Source organism: Tachyglossus aculeatus, chromosome 19, assembly GCF_015852505.1.
Source record: "Tachyglossus aculeatus isolate mTacAcu1 chromosome 19, mTacAcu1.pri, whole genome shotgun sequence".
NCBI classification, from domain to species: domain Eukaryota; kingdom Metazoa; phylum Chordata; class Mammalia; order Monotremata; family Tachyglossidae; genus Tachyglossus; species Tachyglossus aculeatus.
This window is the reverse complement of record NC_052084.1, coordinates 9963618-9985993: the sequence shown is the minus strand read 5'-3', so window position 1 is coordinate 9985993 and position 22376 is coordinate 9963618.

The following is a 22376-nucleotide window of genomic DNA, read 5'->3' as shown; positions in this document are numbered from 1 at the left end:
GTGTTATCATCCGTCTCTCTGACAGGAGAGTCGTCTTGAAGGCCGCTTTGTGTCTTTATACAGCAGGCTGCTCCCCGCACTCTCACATGCTGGCAGTCAATGATACCGGTACCTCTGCACTCCTGAAATTCAAACTTTCATTTTTAGGGCAGAAATCCTTTTGGTAATCTAACTAATTTCCCCATATTGTGACATGGACTTTGCTCTCCTGAGAATCCCTGAAATTACAGCGAGGAGTGGAAACAGCGGATAACATTGTTACCCTGCCTGCGGTTCAGCAGAGACATGCCAGATCCATAAAGCTATCTGTGAGTGCTTCAGACAGGAAATACACCAAAGGGGCCAGGCTTTCCCTTGGCAGGCCAGAGACACCATCACATTGGAACTCATGGGACCCACCACCACAGTCATGAAATTGTTGCAATTGCATTAGAACGTCACAGGAGGGGAAACAAACCTTTCCTTCTGGAGTAAATGAAATATCTTCCGTTTTTCTCTCTTTCAAAGAAAAAAGGGATAAAACGACTGCTCTGATTTACATGCGTCCATATGGAAGGTAATTTCATTTATGGAAATGTGTTACAAACTCGCCCGTTTGTCTTTCTGGATGGAAAGCTTAAAAAACCTGTGAAGAGAATTAATTAGAAAATAAGGACCGGGTAAAGCTGCTATGATTAAAAAACCCAACAACCTCAGAAGTGATTTACAGTGCAAATAATACTTTCTCATTTTGATTGACAGGTTGATTTGGCCTTTCATGTTCGTTTCATTATTTATGAGAAAACTGATCAACCTGGTTTCATGCTGGGCAAGGGTCTACCAAATCTGTTACAGTGTCCTCTCCCAAGCGCTAAGTACAGTGCTCTGCACACGGTAAGTGCTCAATAAATACGAGGAGCAGGATGGCCTACTGGATAGAGCATGAGCCTAGGAGTCAGAAGGACCTGGTTTCTGGTCCCATCCCCGCCACTTATCTGCTGTGTGACCTTGGCCAAGTCACTTAACTTCTCCATGCCTCAGTTCCCTCATCTGTAAAAAATGGGGATTAAGACTGTGAGTCCCATGTGGGACATGGACTGTGTCCAACCTGATTACCTTGTACATAGTAAGCACTTAACAAATACTGTAAAAAATATGATTGATTGATGGGTAGGTGAACAAATCTGGGGAATCTCCAAGTGGGCTGGGATGGGTCAGAGGAAGGATGGCTGGTCTTCTGGTTTTATACTGGATAGTGTGTTTTTCAGCTGGTCTCTCTCCTGTCCAGTGTGGATTGAGCACTGATATGTCTTTATGTCCAGCATGGTATTTTCAGTGCTAAATCTGGCTCTAGCCACCTCTGCCCCTGCCTCTTCCCCTGCCCCTGCCTCTAAGCCCCACTGTGCAGAGTGCCGGCCAAATTCAGAGGAACCTGGGCAGGGAACATGCTAACCCCAAGGAATTAGAGGAGGAGAGTCAGAGCATCCTGGAGATGCATTTTAGGTTCAGGTGAATTTGGCCACCCTGGATGGATTTCTGCAAAATAGCACCTGAATGGCATCATCATGTTATGCTGCATCCCTATGTAACATGTGTGATAGCATAAACCCTCATTTTTTTATGGTATTTAAGCTCTTACTATGTGCCGGACACTCTACTAAGCTCTGGGGTAGATAGAAGTGAATCAGGTTGGACCCAGTCCGTGTCCCACATGGGGCTCACCGTCTTCATCCCCATTTTTTAACAGATGAGGTAACTGAGGCACAGAGAAGTAAAATGCCCAAGGTCACACAGCAAATAAGAGGTGGAGCTGGGATTAGAACCTGGGTCCTTCTGACTCCTGGGCCTGTGCTCTATCCACCAGGCCATTCTGCTTCTCAATCTTTTCAATTTCCCAATCAATTTCTCAGTCAATTTTCCCTATCTGCACTTCCTTCTGAGGTGCCTATTCCCCTTAAGCATTTTGATAATCACTTCAGCCCCACAGCCCTTGTGTACATTTCCTTGTTTTTTACTACTTCTCCTATCTGTAATTTATTTTAATGTCTGCCTCCCCTTCTGGACTCCGCACATAGTAGTGCTCAATAAATGCTACTGATTGATCATTTTACTATGTGCCAAACACGGTGCTAAGAGCTCAGGTCGATAGAAGTAATTAGATTGGAGACTGCTTGTAGTCTCAAATTACCATTGCTAGCCAACCCGGCCTGAGGGAGAACAGGTCAGGGGGTGGGAATTTCAAAGAGCAAGCCTGAAAAGACAGGGAGGACGAAAAGAAAGCGACAGCAAGAGAGGTTTCAGAGAGAGGAAAAACAAGGACTAGAGAAAGAGGGAAAGACGGAGAAAAAAAGAGATGGTGGAGAAAGGAAGGGACAAAGAAGGAAACATGGTTGAAGGGTAGAAGTGGGGATCACGTCAGGTGGGTTAAAAGCTTGAGCCACACACTACACTGTGCTGCACACTGCTTTTGTCTACCATTGGTATTGTACTATCCCAAGTGCTTAGCACAGTGCTCTGCATATAGTAAGCGCTCAATAAATATCACCTATTAATTTCGTTTCATCTAAACAATAAAGCAATGCTATTGGATTTTCCAGTTCACTTTCATTTCAAGAAGGTTTTTTTCTTCATCTAATAGATTTTTTCAATTTCATTTACCTACATTTTAATTTAATTTAAATAAATAATCCACTTAAAGCACAGGGATAATGTGACCAACATTTGATTCCCAATTTAGGATGCATTCCTCCCCACGTGTTTTTTTTTAAACTGCTTAAGACTTGTATTCCCTCTTCATTGACTGAAAACTAGTCTAAAATATAACCCCATAGCGCAGCTACAGAAAGCTGGGATTTACTTAGGAAAGTAAATACCATTAAATCGATTGTCTCAGATTATCATTAACACACTTTTGAGATAGGATTGGAACTGTCCTCCCACCCACAAAGCAAACAAAAAAATGTGTCATGGCAAACACCTGCATCTCTTGCTCTGGGGCTGCAGTCAATGAATCTTCTTCAGCAAGTAAATACTGAGGTAACAAACTGCTAAACACTTGACAGAAAATTGGACTGACTCTCACAGGTTACACATTTAATATTCGTGCAAGAACTATGTCAACCTTCTCCACCTTTTTAAGGAGAAATCTCAAGGAACCGCCCCATGATCTTTCCTGGAATGCGTGGTCAGAGTGCTTGGGCTCTGGAGTATGCTAGACTGAAACCTTGTGAGTAGGGAGCGTATGTGCCAACTCTGTTGTACTCTCCCAGAAGCTTAGGACAGTGCTCTCCTCAGAGTGAGTGCTCGGTAAATCCCATTGATGATGATGATGACGCTGATTACTCAGTCTCCTGACTGAAGCACCGGGTTGGGCTGTTTCCAAGGAACTCCAAGGTGAACGGCCATGCTTCTTCCAAAAACGGCTGCTTCGTTGGCGGCCTGGTTTTCCAAGGGATACCTTAGAAGGCATATGGTATTCATTGAGCATCTACTGTGTGTAGTAAGCTCTTGGGAGACCTGTATATATGTATATATGTTTGTACATATTTCTTACTCTACTTATTTTACTTGTACATATCTATTCTATTTATTTTATTTTGTTAATATGTTTGGTTTTGTTCTCTGTCCCCTTCTAGACTGTGAGCCCACTGTTGGGTAGGGACCGTCTCTATATGTTGCCAACTTGTACTTCCCAAGTGCTCAGTACAGTGCTCTGCACACAGTAAGCGCTCAATAAATACGAATGATTGATTGATTGATTAGAGTAAATAGGCATGTTCCCCACCCTCTCCTTACCCTCCTGGGCTATGGCAAGAAAAGTTCCTGCTCTCAGGGCCAAGCCCTGATTATTTATTTTGCCCACCTATAGTTTAACTAGTGAAAGCACATTTCAGTTGGCATCCAGGACAGGACTAAACCACCAAATCAAGTGTTTTTTACCTCGATTATTTTCTCCCAAGCATTTGGTTTAATGTTCTGCCACGCAAATATCTCAGATAACCCTATCTCAAATGTTAACCCCTGAGAAGGCTATTTCACATCATCATAATTCATGGCAGCCCCTTCCTCTCCTTTGCCTCATAATTTTCCTTAGATCCTGGGCATTTAAGTAAGATACTCAGATCAGAGAAAAAGTTGCACTTGGAAACTTTCTTATTCCTCTTCAACCCAATCTAGCTTCACCTAACAGACTCTAAGCCTGCTCAAGATAGGTTCTTATGCACACAACTGCATGGACCTGATCTCCCAAGCCATTGTCTACTACTAATAATTAATCAATGGTAGCTATTGAGCGCTATGAGCAGAGCACTGTATTAAGCACTTGGGAGAGTACAATACAAGAGAATTAGCAGACACATTCCCTGCCCATAAGGAGCTGTGATTTTTGTTAAGCACTTACTAATATGCCAAGTACCCCACTAAGATCTGGGGTACAAGATAACCAGGTTGGACACAGTTTTTCCCTCTTTATGGCTGCTCTCTTCCTTGAACTGGATGTGCTTTGCACAGAAGGTTGAAAGAGATGCTGGAGACTGAGGAAAAGTAGTGGAGGACAGGAATTTACATGGAGGTGCTGCACTACTGAAGGGAAAGGGGCTCAGGCTTGGGGCGGGAGAAGGAAGCTTCCTTTCAGAGTGTTGCTAATGACCTGGGGAGGAACAGCACAGCAGTCATTTCGCAGATACGATGGCAGGTCACTGCGACAGATGTTACCAACATATGTGGAGAATTAATTACCCACTAGTAAACAAAGTCTGTGATGCGGAGAGTCATTTTGTCCAAATTTCTTTCGATTTTGCTGTTATTAGGAGCTTAATTTTTCTTGATCAGCCAGACCCACTCGAATTAAAGCACTCCTTAATGGGCTCAGCTGAACACGTTCTGAAGGAGCACTGAGAGGAAGGAGCACTGCTTGGAGTGTAGAGGAGAATGGTCCAAGAAAGGGAAACTGGTGGGGGAAGGATTGCTTCCAGGTTAACTGGATGGTCTGATTGTTGAGCTGCACCACCTCAAGTGATTAGTAAATTATTCGATTAAAATGTTGGATGCCAGTCATATGTTGTTTTAATATTCTAATGGTTAACTCCCATTCAACAGCATTTACACTTAATTGAACTAGGGGCCCTGGAACATCTGGACTTTCTAGGGAAAATGACAGTGTTCTGACAGAAATGGGCTTGGGAAAGGTTCTGGCTTGAGGTGCTGTCGAGGTCTTCAGTGTGAGATATTGCCTGAATCACCAGACAGATACACGGCTTTTCATGGACCCCCTCCTACTACTGTCTTGGTCAGCCTGAAGAGTTGCGCTGATTTGTACATATTTGTTACTCTATTTATTTATTTATTTTACTTGTACATATCTATTCTATTTATTTTATTTTGTTAGTATGTTTGGTTTTGTTCTCTGTCTCCCCCTTTTAGACTGTGAGCCCACTGTTGGGTAGGGACTGTCTCTATATGTTGCCAACTTGTACTTCCCAAGCGCTTAGTACAGTGCTCTGCACACAGGAAGCGCTCAATAAATACGATTGATGATGATGATTTGCAGAGAGAGAATCAATCTCACTAGGGTCCTGAAGACCTAGCTACCAGTTTTCCCTTTAAGATAATTAAATATAACTGTTTCTAAAACCACAAGTTTACAGACCCTGGGCCTTAATCCAGCCCCCTTTCTCAAATTGGCATTAAAAGAACCACTCTGATTTAAAGAAAGGTAGAATGACCATAACAATAATAATAATAATGGTATTTGTTAAGTGCTTACTATGTGCAGAGCCCTATACTGGGGTAGATACAATATAGGCACATTGGACACTGTCCCTATCCCTCCTGGAGTTCACATTCTAAGATGCGGGGACAACAGTTATTTTATCTCCATTTCATAGATGAGGTAAAAATGGGACACAGAGAAGTGAAGTGAGTTGCCCAAGGTCACACGGAAGCAAGTGGCAAAACTGGGATTAGAACTCAGGTCCTCTGACTCCCGCACAGCAGAGCCTAGAGGAGAGAGCATGGTCTGGGGAATTAGAAGGACCTGGGTTCCAATGCCAGCTCCACCACTAGCCTGCTGTGTGACCTTGGGCAAGTCACTTCACTTCTCTGTGCCTCACTTACCTCATCTATAAAATGGGGATTAGACTGTGAGCCCCAAGTGGGATAGGAGCTGTTTCCAGAATGATTAGACCCAGATAAGTGAAGTGACTTATCCAAAGTCACACAGCCAGTAAGTGACAGAGCTGGGATTAGAACCTCAGTCTTCTGACTCCCAAGTCTGGGGTCTATTCACCTGACCACAGCTGCTCCCACTAGGTAAAATACCAACAGTTTGACTTTTCAGTTCAGAGCCAATACATAATTAGATCTATTTTGATATTATTATTGTTATTTTGTTTTGTTGTCTGTCTCCCCCTTCTAGACTGTGAGCCTGTTGTTGGGTAGGGATTGTCTCTATCTGTTGCTGAATTGTACTTTCCAAGTGCTTAGTACAGTGCTCTGCACATAGTAAGCGCTCAATAAATACGATTGAATGAATGAATGAATCCTAGCTGAACATAACACGGTGTATTTGGTCAAATATTTAGAAGCAGACCAAGACAGGTTTAGTTCAAGAGACAACTGTATAGTCTTCAGCTGCAGTGATTTATCATTCCTTGCAACAAATGATTAAACCAATTCTCTGATTAATCAAAAATGTACTTTGGAACCAGTCGTGTGAGACAGGAATTTTAAATCACGTTATTTCAAATTTTCCAATACCAAGAACAAAATTGAAAAAATAATTTTTTAAGAAAGATTTGGTAAATACATCTGGTCTTTTTCTGACTTTTTATGGTGTTTGTTAAGAGCTTACTATGTGTCAAGCACTGTTCTAAGCACTGGGAGATGCCACTATAGTCAATCAATGGTATTTACTGAGTGCCTATGTGCAGAACACTGTATTAAATGCTTGGGAAAGTCCAATGCAACAGATTTGGTAGATGTAATCCCTTCCCACAAAGAGCTTACAGTCTACAGTGGGAAACAGACATTAAAACAGATTATGGATTGTGGAACTAGTAGAGTATATATACACAATACAGGAATCTTAATGCTAGTAAAACTTTTGACCCGAATTTTATCTTCTAATGCAATATTATTCTAATCAAACACTGGCATCAATTAAGATTGTGAGCTCTATATGGTTCACGGACTCACTATACCCTCCATTTCTATCTAGCCACCGCCCTCTTGCCCACGTCCTGCCTCTGCCCTGCCGTCCCTCTTCATATCTGACAGATAGTAATAATAATGGCATTTATTAAGCGCTTACTATGTGCAAAGCACTGTTCTAAGTGCTGGGGAGGTTACAAAGTGATCAGGTTGTCCCACGGGGGGCTCACAGTCTTAATCCCCATTTTACAGATGAGGTAACTGAGGCCCAGAGAAGTGAAGTGACTAGCCCAAAGTCACACAGCTGACAATTGGCAGAGCCGTCATTTGAACCCATGACCTCTGACTCCAAAGCCCGGGCTCTTTCCACTGAGCCATGCTGCTTCTCAGATGATCACTCTCCCCATCTTCAAAGCCTCATTCAAGACACATCTCCTTCCAGAGGCCTTCCCTAAGCCCTCATTTCTTCTTCTCCCAACTCCCTTCTGCTTCGCTCTTACAGTTGGATTTACTCCCTTTATTCTCTCCTCCCTCAGCCCTACAGCACTTATGTACAGATCCATAATTTGTTTATTTATAAAATAATCAATGCCTTTCTCCCCCTCCAGGATGTAAGCTCACTGTGGGCAGGGAACGTGTTTCCCAACTCTGCTATATTGTACGGTCCCAAGTGCTTAGTACAGTGCTCTACACACAGTAAATGCTCAATAAATGCAATTGATTGATTGATTGTATCTAGCCCAATTATCTTATATCTACCCCCAGTGCTTAGTAAAGTGCCTGGTACGTTAGTTCTTAAATGCTATGTTAATACATAATGTATACTTTGTAAAGTATTGAGAACTCCATTTATATTTACAAAAATCCTCTGGAAACAGCAGCAGCGTTTTTGGAACCATTTTCATGTTGGATTCCTTGAAGGAGAAATTATTTACAGTAACAAATTACTTAGAAGCCTCACAATTTTCTAATTAGCCAAAGGTTCAAATGCTACCAGCCCTGCTTTATGCTTCGAGGCATAAGCTTGCCTCAAATTAACCGAATAAACTTATTATAGGCTTTTAATTGATGGTAATTATAAAATGGGCAGGAGAAACCTACCACTGCAATTGGCCAAGAAGAATTCTAGGCTTTTAAATTAATTCAGCTAAATTCCCCAATCGAGAAAATCTGGTCTCATAACCAAATTAATGTATATTTTTAAATTAAAGCATTTAGCAGAATGTCAACAGAACCTTATGGAATGCTGATTTACATCAGGTTGCATTAATACCAATCACCTAATTCCAAGTTCAAATTCCTATCCAATCCATGTATTAAACACACTTTTAAAACTTTTCAAAATGGGATTAATGCAAATTGAAGTTACGTGGCTACCAAGCTCTGAATATCTGTCTAGCAAAGAAGCAGAGATTTTGCTATACTGCCAACAAATCATCATCCATTTAACTTCTCTGTGCCTCTGTTTCTTCATCTGTAAAATGGGAATTCAACACCCCCTACTTAGCTTGTGGGTCCCATGGAGAAGAGGGACAGGGTCCTACCTGATTAACCTAGAACAGTGCCTGACACATCATCATCATCATCATCAATCGTATTTATTGAGCGCTTACTATGTGCAGAGCACTGTACTAAGCACTTGGGAAGTACAAATTGGCAACATATAGAGACAGTCCCTACCCAACAGTGGGCTCACAGTCTAAAAGGGGGAGACAGAGAACAAAACCAAACATACTAACAAAATAAAATAAATAGAATAGATATGTACAAATAAAATAAATAAATAAATAAATAGAGAATAAATAAATAGAGACACATAGTAAGTGCTTAACAAATACCATTAAAAAATCAAAACACTCAATGTTCTCAAATTTATTCACTGTTCGCAATGAAGTTCAGTAGCTCTGTTCGTTATCTATGCTTTGCAGCATGTAGTTTCTTTAAGCTTTATTACAAAAGAGATTATTTGAACTATTCTAAACTCATGCTCTGATTTTTATTCTTCGTTGTACCTCAGATTTGCTGTGGGACTATAAACTAATTACTTAAGTTCCTATGTTTCAGTATATAATACCTACGACTTATAGCATTTGTGGGGGACAGAGTTTGGCTCACGGTGCTGACCAGGACACCAGAAATTTCTCTTTTGTTTCCAGTTGTCACCGGTATTAGCCGTTCATTTTTTGTCTATTTTTTTCCTTATCCTGACCTCCCCCTGTCCTTCTCTGACCCTGACTCTATTCCCCCTTCTCTCCATTGATAATAATGATGGTATTAAGTACTATGTACCAAGTACTATGTTAAGCACTGGGGGAGATACAAGACAGATTGGACACATTCCCTGTCCCACATGGGACTTGTAGTCCAAGGGGGAGGACAGAAAGAACAGATATTTAACCTCCATTTTACAGTTGAGGAAATTGAGCCGGGGGAGAAGTGACTGGTCCAAGGTCACACAGCAGGCAAGCGGGAAAGCCTTTAAACTTGGATCCATGTCCCTTCAATTTTAGGGTGCTCTCTCTTGCCCTTTACCCCAACTGCTGGTTCCGGCCTCAAACCTGCCTCCCTCTTTTGTTTTGTTTTTTTTTAATCCGTCCTGCCTTTTTTGCCCTATTTCTGTACATGTCCCTACCATGCTAGTTCCTTCCAGTCCTTACCTCCTGGGGCTTGGCAGTGAAATACTACATGGGACAGAATATTTGCAGACTCATTTCATTCGCCTAAAACTTGCGTTGCCTTCTAGGTGGTGAGTGATAGCCTCTGGGTGTCTGAAAAGTTGGGAGGATGATGGCTCTGACATTCCAGTCAACATTTCCACTGGGGAGAAAAATGTTTCATGGCAAACTGTCCCTGTGATTGTACCAACTTCTCTCCCAAGCAAAATCAGGCAGAGAGAGGATTTTCTGACTAGATCAGTGGACAAAATCAGTGTAGGAAAATGCATTTGAATTATTCACGCATTTTTCATTTTTTTCCATATTGTATTTCTCATTTCCCTCTGAAAATCCATGTGCTTAATGTTATGACTTCCTGCATTTATCATTCTCACCACTGACATTTCACCACATATATCAACTTGGAGAAGGTGATTGGAGAATGGGGATGCAGAAATGGACCCCCCAGTTCAATACCAATTGAAAGGCAGGGATAAAGTTTTCAAAACCCCTCATCGTACACTCTTGTTTTTAATGGGACTCGAGGAAGAACGTTTCTCTAAAGTCAGGTGAAAAGAATAGTACCATTTTGGGGAGCAATTGCAAATACCATGGAAATGGTCTTTTTTCCTCCCGACAGTTATTCAGTTTGCCCCTCGAAAACCCATATTGTCCATCTTTTCCCTAAGGGTTCTGGATTTTACTAAGATTCCACAGCTTATTGCAGAATTTATCTGCCAACATTTTTTTTAGAGTGCAAAGGAAAAGAGGGTCTTTAGTTTAGGGGGAGGAAAGAGAGCAAGGTGTGAGGTCATGGAAGGGCAGATGGGCTCTGAAGAGCTTATATTTCAGAAAGATTGAATTTGGGGTTTCTTAAGCCTCTTGGACAGCAGTGTGGCCTAGTAGAAAGAATCTGGGACTGAGAGCCAGGAGGTCTAGATTGTGGTCCCTGCTTCTCCACTTGCCTGCTGTGTGATCTTACCCAAGTCACTTAACTTTTCTGTGCCTCAGTTTCCTCATCTGTAAAATGGGAAGACAGTACCTGGTCTTTCTCCGTCTGAAGACCATAAACCCCAGGTGAAACAAGGATGGGATCCGATCTTATATCTATCTTGAACTTACCCCAGGGCTTAGTATAACAGTAATTGTGGTTTTTATTAAATGCGTACTACATGCCAAGCACTGTACTAAACATAGGGGTAGATGCAATACAATCAACTCAGATATGGTCTTGCGCTTAGTACAGTGCTCTGCACACAGTAAGTGCTCAATAAATATGATTGGATGAATGAATGAAGGAATATGGTCCCTCTCCCACCTGGGGCTAACAGCCTAAAGGGGAGAGATAAGAGGAATTTAATCTTCATTTTACAGATGAGGAAACTGAGGCTGGAGAAATTAAGTGACTTGGCTAAGATCACCAGCAGACAAGTGACAGAGCCAGACATAGAAACCAGGCTCTCTGACTCCCATTTCTGTGCTTCATTCATTCATTCTATCATATTTATTGAGCGCTTACTGTGTGTAGAGCACTGTACTAAGCTCTTTATCCACTAGGCAATGCTCCTTCCCTGTTAAGTGTACTATAGTGCTGTTTTTAATTAGACAATGTTAATTGCCTTGGACACAATGATAAGCATGCTTTCCACTAGAGTCTTTCTCCTTGTTCCAGGAATTTCTAAAACACTTTGGACAAGCCGTATGGAATGCTAGTCTTAATAATCCACATCAGCATCCCCTCCGAATATTTTGTTGTAAATTTAAACTTTCAGTTGGTATTTACTCCCTGCAGTTGAATGTGGTTACTACTACAGTAATCGTTTAAACCCTTACTAGATGCCAAGCACTGTACGTCAGCAGTTGAATGTAGTTACTATCGGGGCATTTGTTAAGTGCTTTCCTGGTGGCAAGCACCGTACTAAGTGTAGTGAGCACACAACAAGCTGCCTTACTAGTGACTGTTTGTGATCCTGTGAACAACAAGAAGGAAAAGACTTGAGGAGGTACTGATGGGCTGTATTTGAGGACAGGTGATTGCTGACCTGTGAGGACAACAGAGTATGGAGGGAGGTGTCGTTTTCTCCCCCTGTTCTACCCTTTTAGTGGCCCGGACCAATAAATGACTGCCATGTAGAGCCACAGCTGTGATACCGAAGGAAGGTAAAAGGCAGCTGTTTTGAATCATGAGGGAGTACCAGAGCACACTTAGAAGCAAGGAGGAGAGCAGTATTGAAGCAACTGGAACAGAAGCAAGGAGGAGAGCAGTATTGACGCAGAGCAGCAGAAGGTAACAGCATGTGGAAACATAAAGATGAAGCATTGGCAGAATGGTCTCCTTGGCCTAGCAGATGGGTATTGGATTTTTGGTGGAATGAGTGTGTTGTTCCATTGCATACTGGTAAAGCTAAGTAAAAAACTTTCCCCAGTAACCTTGGTGGTTAGCGGTTCATTCATTCAGTTGTATTTATTGAGCGCTTACTGTGTGCAAAGCACTGTACCAAGCACTTGGGAAGTACAAGTTGGTGACATATAGAGATGGTCCCTACCCAACAACAGGCTCACAGTCTAGAAGGGGGAGACACAACAAAACAAAACATGTGGACAGGTGTCAAGTCATCTTTTAGACTGTGAGCCCACTGTTGGGTAGGGACTGTATATGTTGCCAGCTTGTACTTCCCAAGCGCTTAGTACAGTGCTCTGCACCCAGTAAGTGCTCAATAAATACGATTGTTGATGATGATCAGAATAAATAGAACTAAAACTACTTAAAGCTAAATGCACATCATTAACAAAGTGGTGTGGTTTGAGTCTGCTGTATGTTACTGAGGTTCCCCTGTCCCTGGAAGGTCTTGGCTGATATAAGCCAAGAGCTCGCAACACTAAGCAGTGGGGTATTTGTCGGATGATCATTCTAAAGTAGGAGGGAGAACAGGTATTTAATCTCCAGCTTGCATAGGAGGAAACTGAGACACCAAGAAGTTAAGTGCCTTGCCTGCAGTCACAGATCAAGCAAATGGCGGAGTCAGAATTAGAACCCAGGTCCCCTGACTGCTGGGCCTGCGATCTTCCCACTATGTCTTGTTGCTTCTCTTAACTTTGGGTGGAGGGGAGGAGGGATTTGTGGCAGTGAAGCTTTTGGCTTGTAAGTAGAAGGGGGGCACTCATAAAGGAGACCTCTCCCTGCAGATGTTGGGCTGGAACTTGTCATTCCAGGTTCAAGGGTTGGAGAAGGGCCTGTATTGCCTTTGTTGGGGCCAAGCCAGAGGCTTTGTCTCATCCCTCCCTGCCTCAAGAGCCATGGTGGGGGCTGACAACTTGTACTTCCCAAGTGCTTATTACAGTGCTCTGCACACAGTAAGTGCTCAATAAATACGATTGACAGCCTAAAGGGGAGAGACAGAGAGGAATTTTATCTCCATTTCACAGATGAGGAAACTGAGGCCAGGAAATTGTGACTTGCCCGACATCGCCAGCAGGCAAGTGGCTGAGCCAGAAATAGAACCCAGGCTCTCTGACTCCCAAGCCTGGGCTTTATCCACTAGACCATGCTGCTTCCCTGGTAAGCATAATATACTTCTGTTTTTCATTAGATCATCATCAATCGTATTTACTGAGCGCTTACTATGTGCAGAGCACTGTACTAAGTGCTTGGGAAGTACAAATTGGCAACACATAGAGAAAGTCCCTACCCAACAGTGGGCTTCATTCATTCATTCAGTTGTATTTATTGAATGCTTACTGTGTGCAGAGCACTATACTAAGCACTTGGGAAGTACAAGTTGGCAACACATAGAGACGGTCCCTACCCAACAACGGGCTCACAGTCTAGAGGGGGGAGACAGACAACAAAACAAAACATGTGGACAGGTGTCAAGTCATCAAAATAAATAGAAATAAAGCTAGATGCACATTATTAACAAAATAAATAGAACAGTAAATATGTACAAGTAAAATAGAGTAATAAACCTGTACAAACATATATACAGCTGCTGTGGGGAGGGGAAGGAGGTAGGGCAGTGGGGATGGGGATGTTAATTGCCTTAGCTATGGTGATAGGCATATTTTGCACTGAAGACTTTGTCCTTGGGAGAAGATGCTTTATCTTCTCTTCCTGGAGCTCTGGGGTCACTGCGGACCCCTGCTGCACTTCCGCAAACAGGGCTTCCCCTAAAGATCAAAGAAGGACATCATCATCATCAATCGTATTTATTGAGCGCTTACTATGTGCAGAGCACTGTACTAAGCGCTTGGGAAGTACAAAGGTCCACTAATTCCCTTTCCATCTGAGCCCCCTCCCTTTTTGATTTAGAAGTGGGGGGGGGGGGGGCGGTGCTGCTAACTGCAGTCTCTGGCTCTCTCCAATTTGGCTTTTGTATTGCCTCGGTGTCTACTCCAGCTTTTTCTCCTGGGGGGCCTCTGATTCCACTCTTCTCTGTGTCCACTTCTTTCTCTTTGTCTCTCTCGCCAGAGTCTCTCTTTGCCTCTATCTTCTCTCTCCCTTCTTTTGCTCTCTGTTTTCCCCCTCTGTCTCTCCTTCCCGGCCTTGGAGACTTCCCAGCTACACCAGAAATTTGTTAGTACCTTCAAAATGACCAGTTGGCACCTGGAAGCAGAGAAGCAGTTGGCAGTGACTCCAACCACCTCTGGAAATATGGATAGGCCATTAAAAAGAGAAGCAGGGTGGCCTAGTGGATAGAGCAGGGGCCTGGGAATCAGATAAACCTGGGTTTTAATCCCAGCTATGCCATTTATCTGTTGTGTGACCTTGGGCAAGTCATTAAACTTCTCTATGCCTCAGTTACCTCATTTGTAAATGGTAGATTAAGACTGTGAGCCCCACGTGGGACATGAACTGTGTCCAACCTGATTAATGATGGCATTTATTAAGCGCTTACTATGTGCAAAACACTGTTCTAAGCGCTGGGGAGGTTACAAGGTGATCAGGTTGGCCCATGGGGGGCTCACAGTCTTCACCCCCATTTTACAGATGAGGTAACTGAGGCTGAGAAGTTGTGACTTGCCCAAAGTCACACAGCTGACAAGTGGTGGAGGTGGGATTTGAACCCATGACCTCCAACTCCAAAGCCTGGGCTCTTTCCACTGAGCCACGCTGCTTCTATCTACCCCCATTGTTTAGTACAGTAGCTGGCACAAAGTAGGTGTTAACAAATACCATTTAAAAAAAAAATAATGAACAGTGGGCGACTAAAGTTAGCAATGTCATGTTGGGAAAATGAGAAGAAATGTTTTATTGTTTAAAAACAATTCCATCTTAATCAAACAGAATTATCCAGAATTATCCAGAATTCGCCTTACTCCTTTGAAATGTGGTTTTATTAAGTTGCAGGTTTTTAACTGTTTGAAGATAAAGCATTATAAGAAGCTATTTAAAAGGTGAGAAAGCTGACCTGCACTGCCAGACTCTGGGTCAATCAGTCTTTTTCACAATCCAAGAACACAGTTTAGGTAGGTGAATAAAAAGGAATGTCAAAGAAACAAAAAAATTGACTAAGGACAGGATTCAGAATGTTATAGCCCAACTCCACTTTGCCTGGTTCTACTTCATGCCTTCAGTAGGATGGAGAGAGAGAGACTGCATATCTGTCTATCAAAATAATCCATCTCCACAGGCCTACTTATAAAACATTAAATGATGATGACTTGAATGATTTCCCAGTAAATAAATAGAATGAATAAATACCGTGGCACCATGGCATTTGCAAAAAATACCTCTCTGTAGACGGCAGTCAAACACTTAAGGATTGAAATGAGTGAAAAGCAGTTTTAAGAATATGGGCCAAGGCATAAGTACCCATCACCTCCTTCTGATTCCCCCACATTCCCTACCATAAATCAAGCCCTCTTTCCTCCACCCCCACCCCACAGGCACGCTTCACCCTTCCCGTCCTGATTTCGGATCACTGAATGTAAATCTGTGACAAGGGTATCTATATATAATATTAATGGGGCTGAGGAGGGCGGGCGTGAAGTGCGAGTGCTTGCCAAGAGAGGAGTGATCATAGCAGTACCGTTCATCCTCTACAGTGTGCTCTACATCATCTGCAGGACAAATGTAACATCATTAGGCAAAGAAAAAAAAAGGATCCATTCTGCAAGGAAATGGCTAAGTTGGAGGTACCAATCAATCTAGCCAAGCCAGGTTCCCTGTGATACTGTCAACAGCCACAGACAAAACAGATTGCAGTATAGATCACAGGGATCCCATCCCTATACGTGTGTGTGTGTGTGTGTGTATATCCATATATATATACACACACAGACATATATATTTCCCCCCCCCCCCCCCAAACAACAACTGTGTTATCTAAGATTTACTCCTCTAACCAGTTGTTGCTGTTTGGAAGCCATTTACCAGTCAGTCCTACTTGACTGCTTTATTATCAAAAGCGCGGGAAGGGGCAGAGATGTTTGCTTTATAATTTAATAAAGGAATCTAGCCATCAGCACTGTAGGAGCACTTTATTAAAAAGTCAATAAGCATGACTTGTGGGTTTTAAAAAATTCATTGGCAGATTTCTGAGACGAGGTTACAAAAAAAAAAAAAAATCAACCGGCTCAGTTCAAGTTACCATCATTAGTGAAAGCCAAATGTCCATTCAATCACTTTCAGGGATATTTACCAGTCCCATTGGCTTTTTATTTTGATCAATATCCTAGCTACTCTTCAGGTGCATCTTGCACCCCAAGGACTGAAGCCAAAAACCAGGACATCATCCCCTCTGTTCATGGGAAGGAAGACATCAATTCTTTTGCTCTTAGCATGGATTCAAAACATGCTCACTCCTCTGCCCCCAACCCCCACCAATCTGCCAAATCCTAAAGGCCAGGCCTCCAATACCAAAGCAAAATGGGGAATTGTGGGTTTGTGAATTTTTTTTTTTTAAAGTAATACTTGTCAAGCACTTACTGTGTGCCAAACGCTGTACTGAGCTCTGGGGCAGGTACAAAACAATTCCGTTGGACAGAGTCCATGTCCCACTTGGGGTTCAGTCATCATTCCTATTTTACAGATGAGGTAAAGTGAGGCACAGAGACGTTAAGTGACTTGCCCAAGGTCACACAGCAGACAAGTGGTTGAGTCGAGTTTGGAGCACAGGTCCTCTGACTTCTGGGACCATGTTCTTTCCATTTGGCCACAGTACTTCTCAACACATTATGTTTGTGTGTTTGGTCATTTGTATAAGCACCCGAGTGCTTGAGGGCAAATGAGGAGTCCTTTGGCCTGAATAACCCAGATAATTGTCACATTTTTCTGCTTCCCCTTGGCAGTGACAAGGTGGACAGACTGGCAAAAAGATCAAAACACTGTTATCATTAATCAGCTCTATTTGGAGTTGGATTCAGTTTGTTTGGATTTATGATCAAATTCCCCCCATCCTCACTGCGATTTCTTGTTTACCTGCCACAGGCCAAATTTAGTTTTGCAAATGTTTTTAACAACCCATCTTGTAGGCTTCCCAGGCCCCTACCAAGGTGAGAGTAAATGGGTAGCCCAGTTTACCATTCTGCAGGTTTAATAAATCTCCCCAAAGATCAGCATCTGCAAACCATTATCAGCCAATCAGTTTTAATTCCATTTTTACTATATAAACACCCAGGAACATATAGGAAACACCAGTTGGGTTGTTAAAAGACATTTTTTAAAAATTAGCTTGTTCTAGTCTGTTCATTAATAGTTTAAGTAAAGGAAATCAATATGAGCATTAGAGGTGCTTACTTTCAACACTTCTTGTTTCTAAGAAATATCGTGGATTACAATCAGAAAAGGTATTTCTGCAGTGATGCATTTAACTGCAGTCTAGTTTCATTTATAAAACTATATGGACAGTAGATTTGATGGAATATTTCAATCAATCAATAGCATTGAGTGCTTACTATGGGCAGAGCACTGTACAAAGTGCTTGAGAAAATACAATACAATAGAGTTGGTAGATACCAAACCTGCCCACAGGGAGCTTATAGTTTAGATGGGGAGACACAAGTTGAAAGAAATTAATGATATGTACATTGGGGCTGTGGGATTGAGGGTGGGGTGAATATCAAGTGCTTAAGGGAGTCAGATCCAAGTGGGTAGGCATAGCTGAGGGGAGAACGGACAGGAGAAATGAAACCTTATGTGAAATGGTTCTTCCAAGATTTAGACCAATGTACCTAAGAATTTCTCATATAATGACACTAAGATTTTTAGAAAGACTATAAAAATGTATAAGATAAAACAATTAAAAATAACTAACTTCACTTCTGAAGACTGGAGAGTATTTTAAAAAGGAATAAATCAGACAGTAAATTAGTAGCGTAAGAAAACCACTTCACTTAAAATTCTTCAGTTACACTGTATTCTCCCAGAGCACTTAGTTCAGTGCTCTGCACACAGTAAGAACCCAATAAATGACTGATAGATGGGTTAAAATGTCCAGTGAAATGTGCCATGAATCATGTTGATTTCTAAGTCTCTGTTACTCTTTTTGATGGTGGCCAAATCTCAAATATTTTACTAATGTTTGTGTAGTTGGGTAGCCATGTATCAAACATTCAAGGCAAGAATAAACAATTGAGATTTTTTTGTAAATGTTTACACTATATAGTGTATATTATTCAATAGAGTGAAGCATAGCAAAACAGGGTCACCAAAGAAAGAGGTCCCAAAATGCAGCCTGTTGAGGCATGCCCAAGGAATGTTCATCGCAACAAAGCTTTGTGACATAGGATGTGTGAGAATGGATCATGACAGGTTATTCAAGCAGCTCTTAGGTGGTAAACTAATACTGGAGCATATGCAAGCAGGAACTAAAGAAACATATTCTAAAGATGTAGTGAAGCATAGTCTCAAACTTTATGGCATAGCAAAGGACTGCCTGGAGACAACCTATCCAGACTGCAACAATCAGAACTGAGATTTATCTGGAGATTGGAAGAGCAAAAGGCAGGGGCTACAACTGGTAAATGAATGAGCATGGCAATGTGTCATAGCCTGGGAATGTGGCTGTTAATTGTTATATTGTACTCTCTCAAACGCTTAGTACAGTGCTTTGCATACAGTAATATGATTGAATGAATGAATGCCATTCTTAAAAGGCACATAGTGTGAAATGGACAGTTGGCTCTTAGACTTCTGCCCCATTCACACCATCGCTAGATTGTAAGCTCATTGTGGGCAAGGAGCATGTCTGCCAACTCTGTTCTACTTTCCCAAGCACTTTAGTACGGTGTTCTGCACATAGTAAGCACTCAATAAATGCTATTGACTGATGGCTAGAATTTTGCAGTCAACAGGAGAATCTCCATATGCACAGCTAGAAACAGTTGCAGGAAACACTTTACAGGTAGATGGAATGACTTAGGGGGAGATTCTAGGCTCATCTATTTCAATTGTGTTTTTCCAACTTGATCCTTCCAAAAACAAGGATTTATATTGCATCAATTGGAGCTGCTCTTAAATGGCTCACCTCTGAATTTGTTTCACTCTTAAATCAGAGGAGACAACATCATTTTAGAGCAAGCAATGCTGTCTAAGAGAATAAAACTGGTCCCTAGTTGCAGCTCCTGGGCAGATGTAAGAAGGACAATGTCTCCCATCAAGAAAAAGAGGGAGCTGCTTGAAAGTCTAACTCTCCCCTGTGCCTTTCCTGAAGAATTAATAATTACACTGAATATCTTCACTGCATAATCTTTGCACAGAGAATTTATGTGGACATCAATTGCAGCCCAGCATGAAAGAAATGCATGATACACAGCCTAAGTCCACAAAGCTGGCAGAAGATCTACACAGCACAGCTAGAAGATTTTGCCTTAAAATTGTAACAGAGTTAGGGGCCGGAGGTGGGTATGAGAAAAGAAGCAGCATGGCTTAGTGGATAGAACATGGGCCTTGGAGTTAGAAGGACCTGGGTTTTAAACCCAGCTCTGCCACTTGTCTGCTGCATGTCCTTGGGCAAGTCACTTAACTCCTCTGTGCCTGTCACCTTATCTGTAGAATGGGGATTAAAACTGTGAACCCATGTCCTATATGGATTGTGTCCAACCTGGTTAGCTTATACCTACCCCAGAACTTAGTACAGTGCCTGACATATAGTAAGTGCTTAACAAATACAAAAAAAAAAGCACTTCAGAGTCAAATGATCAGTCTGTCAGGATGACATTTCATCAAGTAATGAGGGAGGAGGGTGAGGATTTGCTACGCAACTTGAGCCTTTGTAACTTTTCCGATATTAATAACATTTTCTGCTGATCGGTTTCTCCCAAATGCTTAGTACAATGCTCTGCCTATAGTAAGCATGCGATAAAATCCACTGATTGATGCTTCTTTCCTCCACATATTTGTCTCATTTCAATATTTAATAATTGTATTATTTTTTCTCATGAGCTGCAGGAAGTTTCCTAATCCAACAATGTTATGTTGATTTGTAAAGTGTATTTTTGCCCACTGATCATTACAATTACCTTATCTCAGGGTAGAAATCACAAACTGCTTTGAGAAGAAGTAGCCTAGTGGATAGAACAGAGGATCTGGAGTGGGTTAACCTCGGTTCTAATACCCGGTCCACCACTCATCTGCTTTGTGACCTTGGGCAAGTCACTTAACTTCTCTGTGCTTCAGTTTCCTCATCTATAAAAACAATACCTGTTCTCCCTCCCAATTAGACTGTGAACCTCGTGTGGCACAGGCATGATATTTGACCTAATTGTATTATATTGTACATATCCCAGCACTTAGTAGAGTTCTGCTTCTGTCTTAGACTTGTGGGTCCCATGAGAGTCTGATCTGATTATCTTGTATCTACCCCAGTGCTTGGCACATAGTAAGCACTTAACAAATTCAACAATCATTACCAACTTTCAGGGTAACGTTGATGGGAACAGCAACCAAGTAAAAATGCTAGTCAGACGAGTCCTTGAAATGAACAGAACATTATATGCAGGGGTTGTCTTTTCACATTGAAACATACTGTGGAGTCCAGAGAAGAGATAATAAATCTAATTGATTCCCCATGTGTTATCTTCACACTAAAGTCAGACACAAACTGAACTGCAATATTTAAATGAACACAACACAAAGTCAACATGATGCCAAGGAAAAGAATAGGGCAATATTCTTAATTCTGAAAAAAGGTATTGATAATCAATTGAAATGCAAGAGCAATTGAAAAGCTGTCCAATTTTCAATTGCCATAGAAGTTGGGAAACAATTTGAAAATAATGGCTCATACGAAGAGTTTTTGAAGCAGTCAATATGGACTTCATGTGAAGGACAAATAGGAATTTGGCAATCTTTGTCCTGTTCAGCCTTTGTACCTTAGATGTTATCTTCCGCATACACCAAAGTGGCCCACCTCATATCAAAGTGTGAAATCTCTCAGTGTGACTCTATTGAAACTGCATCTGATGGGCTATTCACTTGGAAAGCATTTTCAGGGAATATGTATTAACGGTATTGTGATATTGCTATTAATATACAATCACTGAAATGCATTTTGCAAACTTACTTTACACATGTGGTTTACTGAACTGATTCCCATTTGCAATGTTTATTTACTTTGTAATATCCTTTATTATATGACTGCCACATGGGATTGTTCATAATACTAAAGATAAACTTTTTCACAGACTGCAATTCATTGCAGCAAAAAAATGATTTTCTTGTCCACTGGATAAAATAGATTTAGGGAAGTTTTTATTTCTGCACGTTTTTTCCCTGGAAATTAAGCACGCCAACAAGGTTTGGCACTACAGCTTTAGGCTAACACAAACGGTGGCCACTAAAGGAATGAATTATATGTGGAAAAAAAAATCAGATGATATATTCCATTTATTCATAGAGCATTTACAATGTGCAGAACCTTGTATTAGGTTCCTGGAAGAGTACAATTGAGAAACTACACAACATCCCTGACCTCAAGACGTTTACAGGCTGTTGAATTTCAGGAGCAAAATAGTTGCATTTCCCATCACCACTGAAGTAAAACAGGGCTGTGTGGAAGGCCTAATTTATGTTTGAGGATGAATGAGGGTACTGAAAGCTGGTATCAGAATACACTTCCAATATAATGATGGTGCTGATGATAATAATAATAATTAGGCAAATGCCTTGACCAGTGAGGAAGCTCAACACTGCATCTATGCACACATCTTTTTCTTCTGACTTCACAGTGTTTCTATCCAGGTAGATTCACTTTGTCAAATGATTGTTCTCTAGTTCCCTAATGCTGTTCCACCCAAAGTGTGTGAAAATGGATATTCAGAAAAAACTGAGGGAACTATGTTTTCATATGCCATCTGGAAATTTTCAGACAACTTACAAATGATTTTAACAGCTGGAGGTAAAAAGTTGAGAGGTGTCTGGGTGAATTTAAGTTTAGAATCATGCTGCTTCTATGAAACACCTTTGGTTTGAAAATTTTTTTATTTGCTATCTTCAATATGCATTGGATTAGTTTCCATGATGAGGTAAATGTATATTAGAGAATTAGATGATTTGCCTTTATTTCCCAATATTTTATATATTATTTATATACATATAATATATTCAATAGACTATGCATAAATCATAGAAGTATAGTGCATATACATATATAT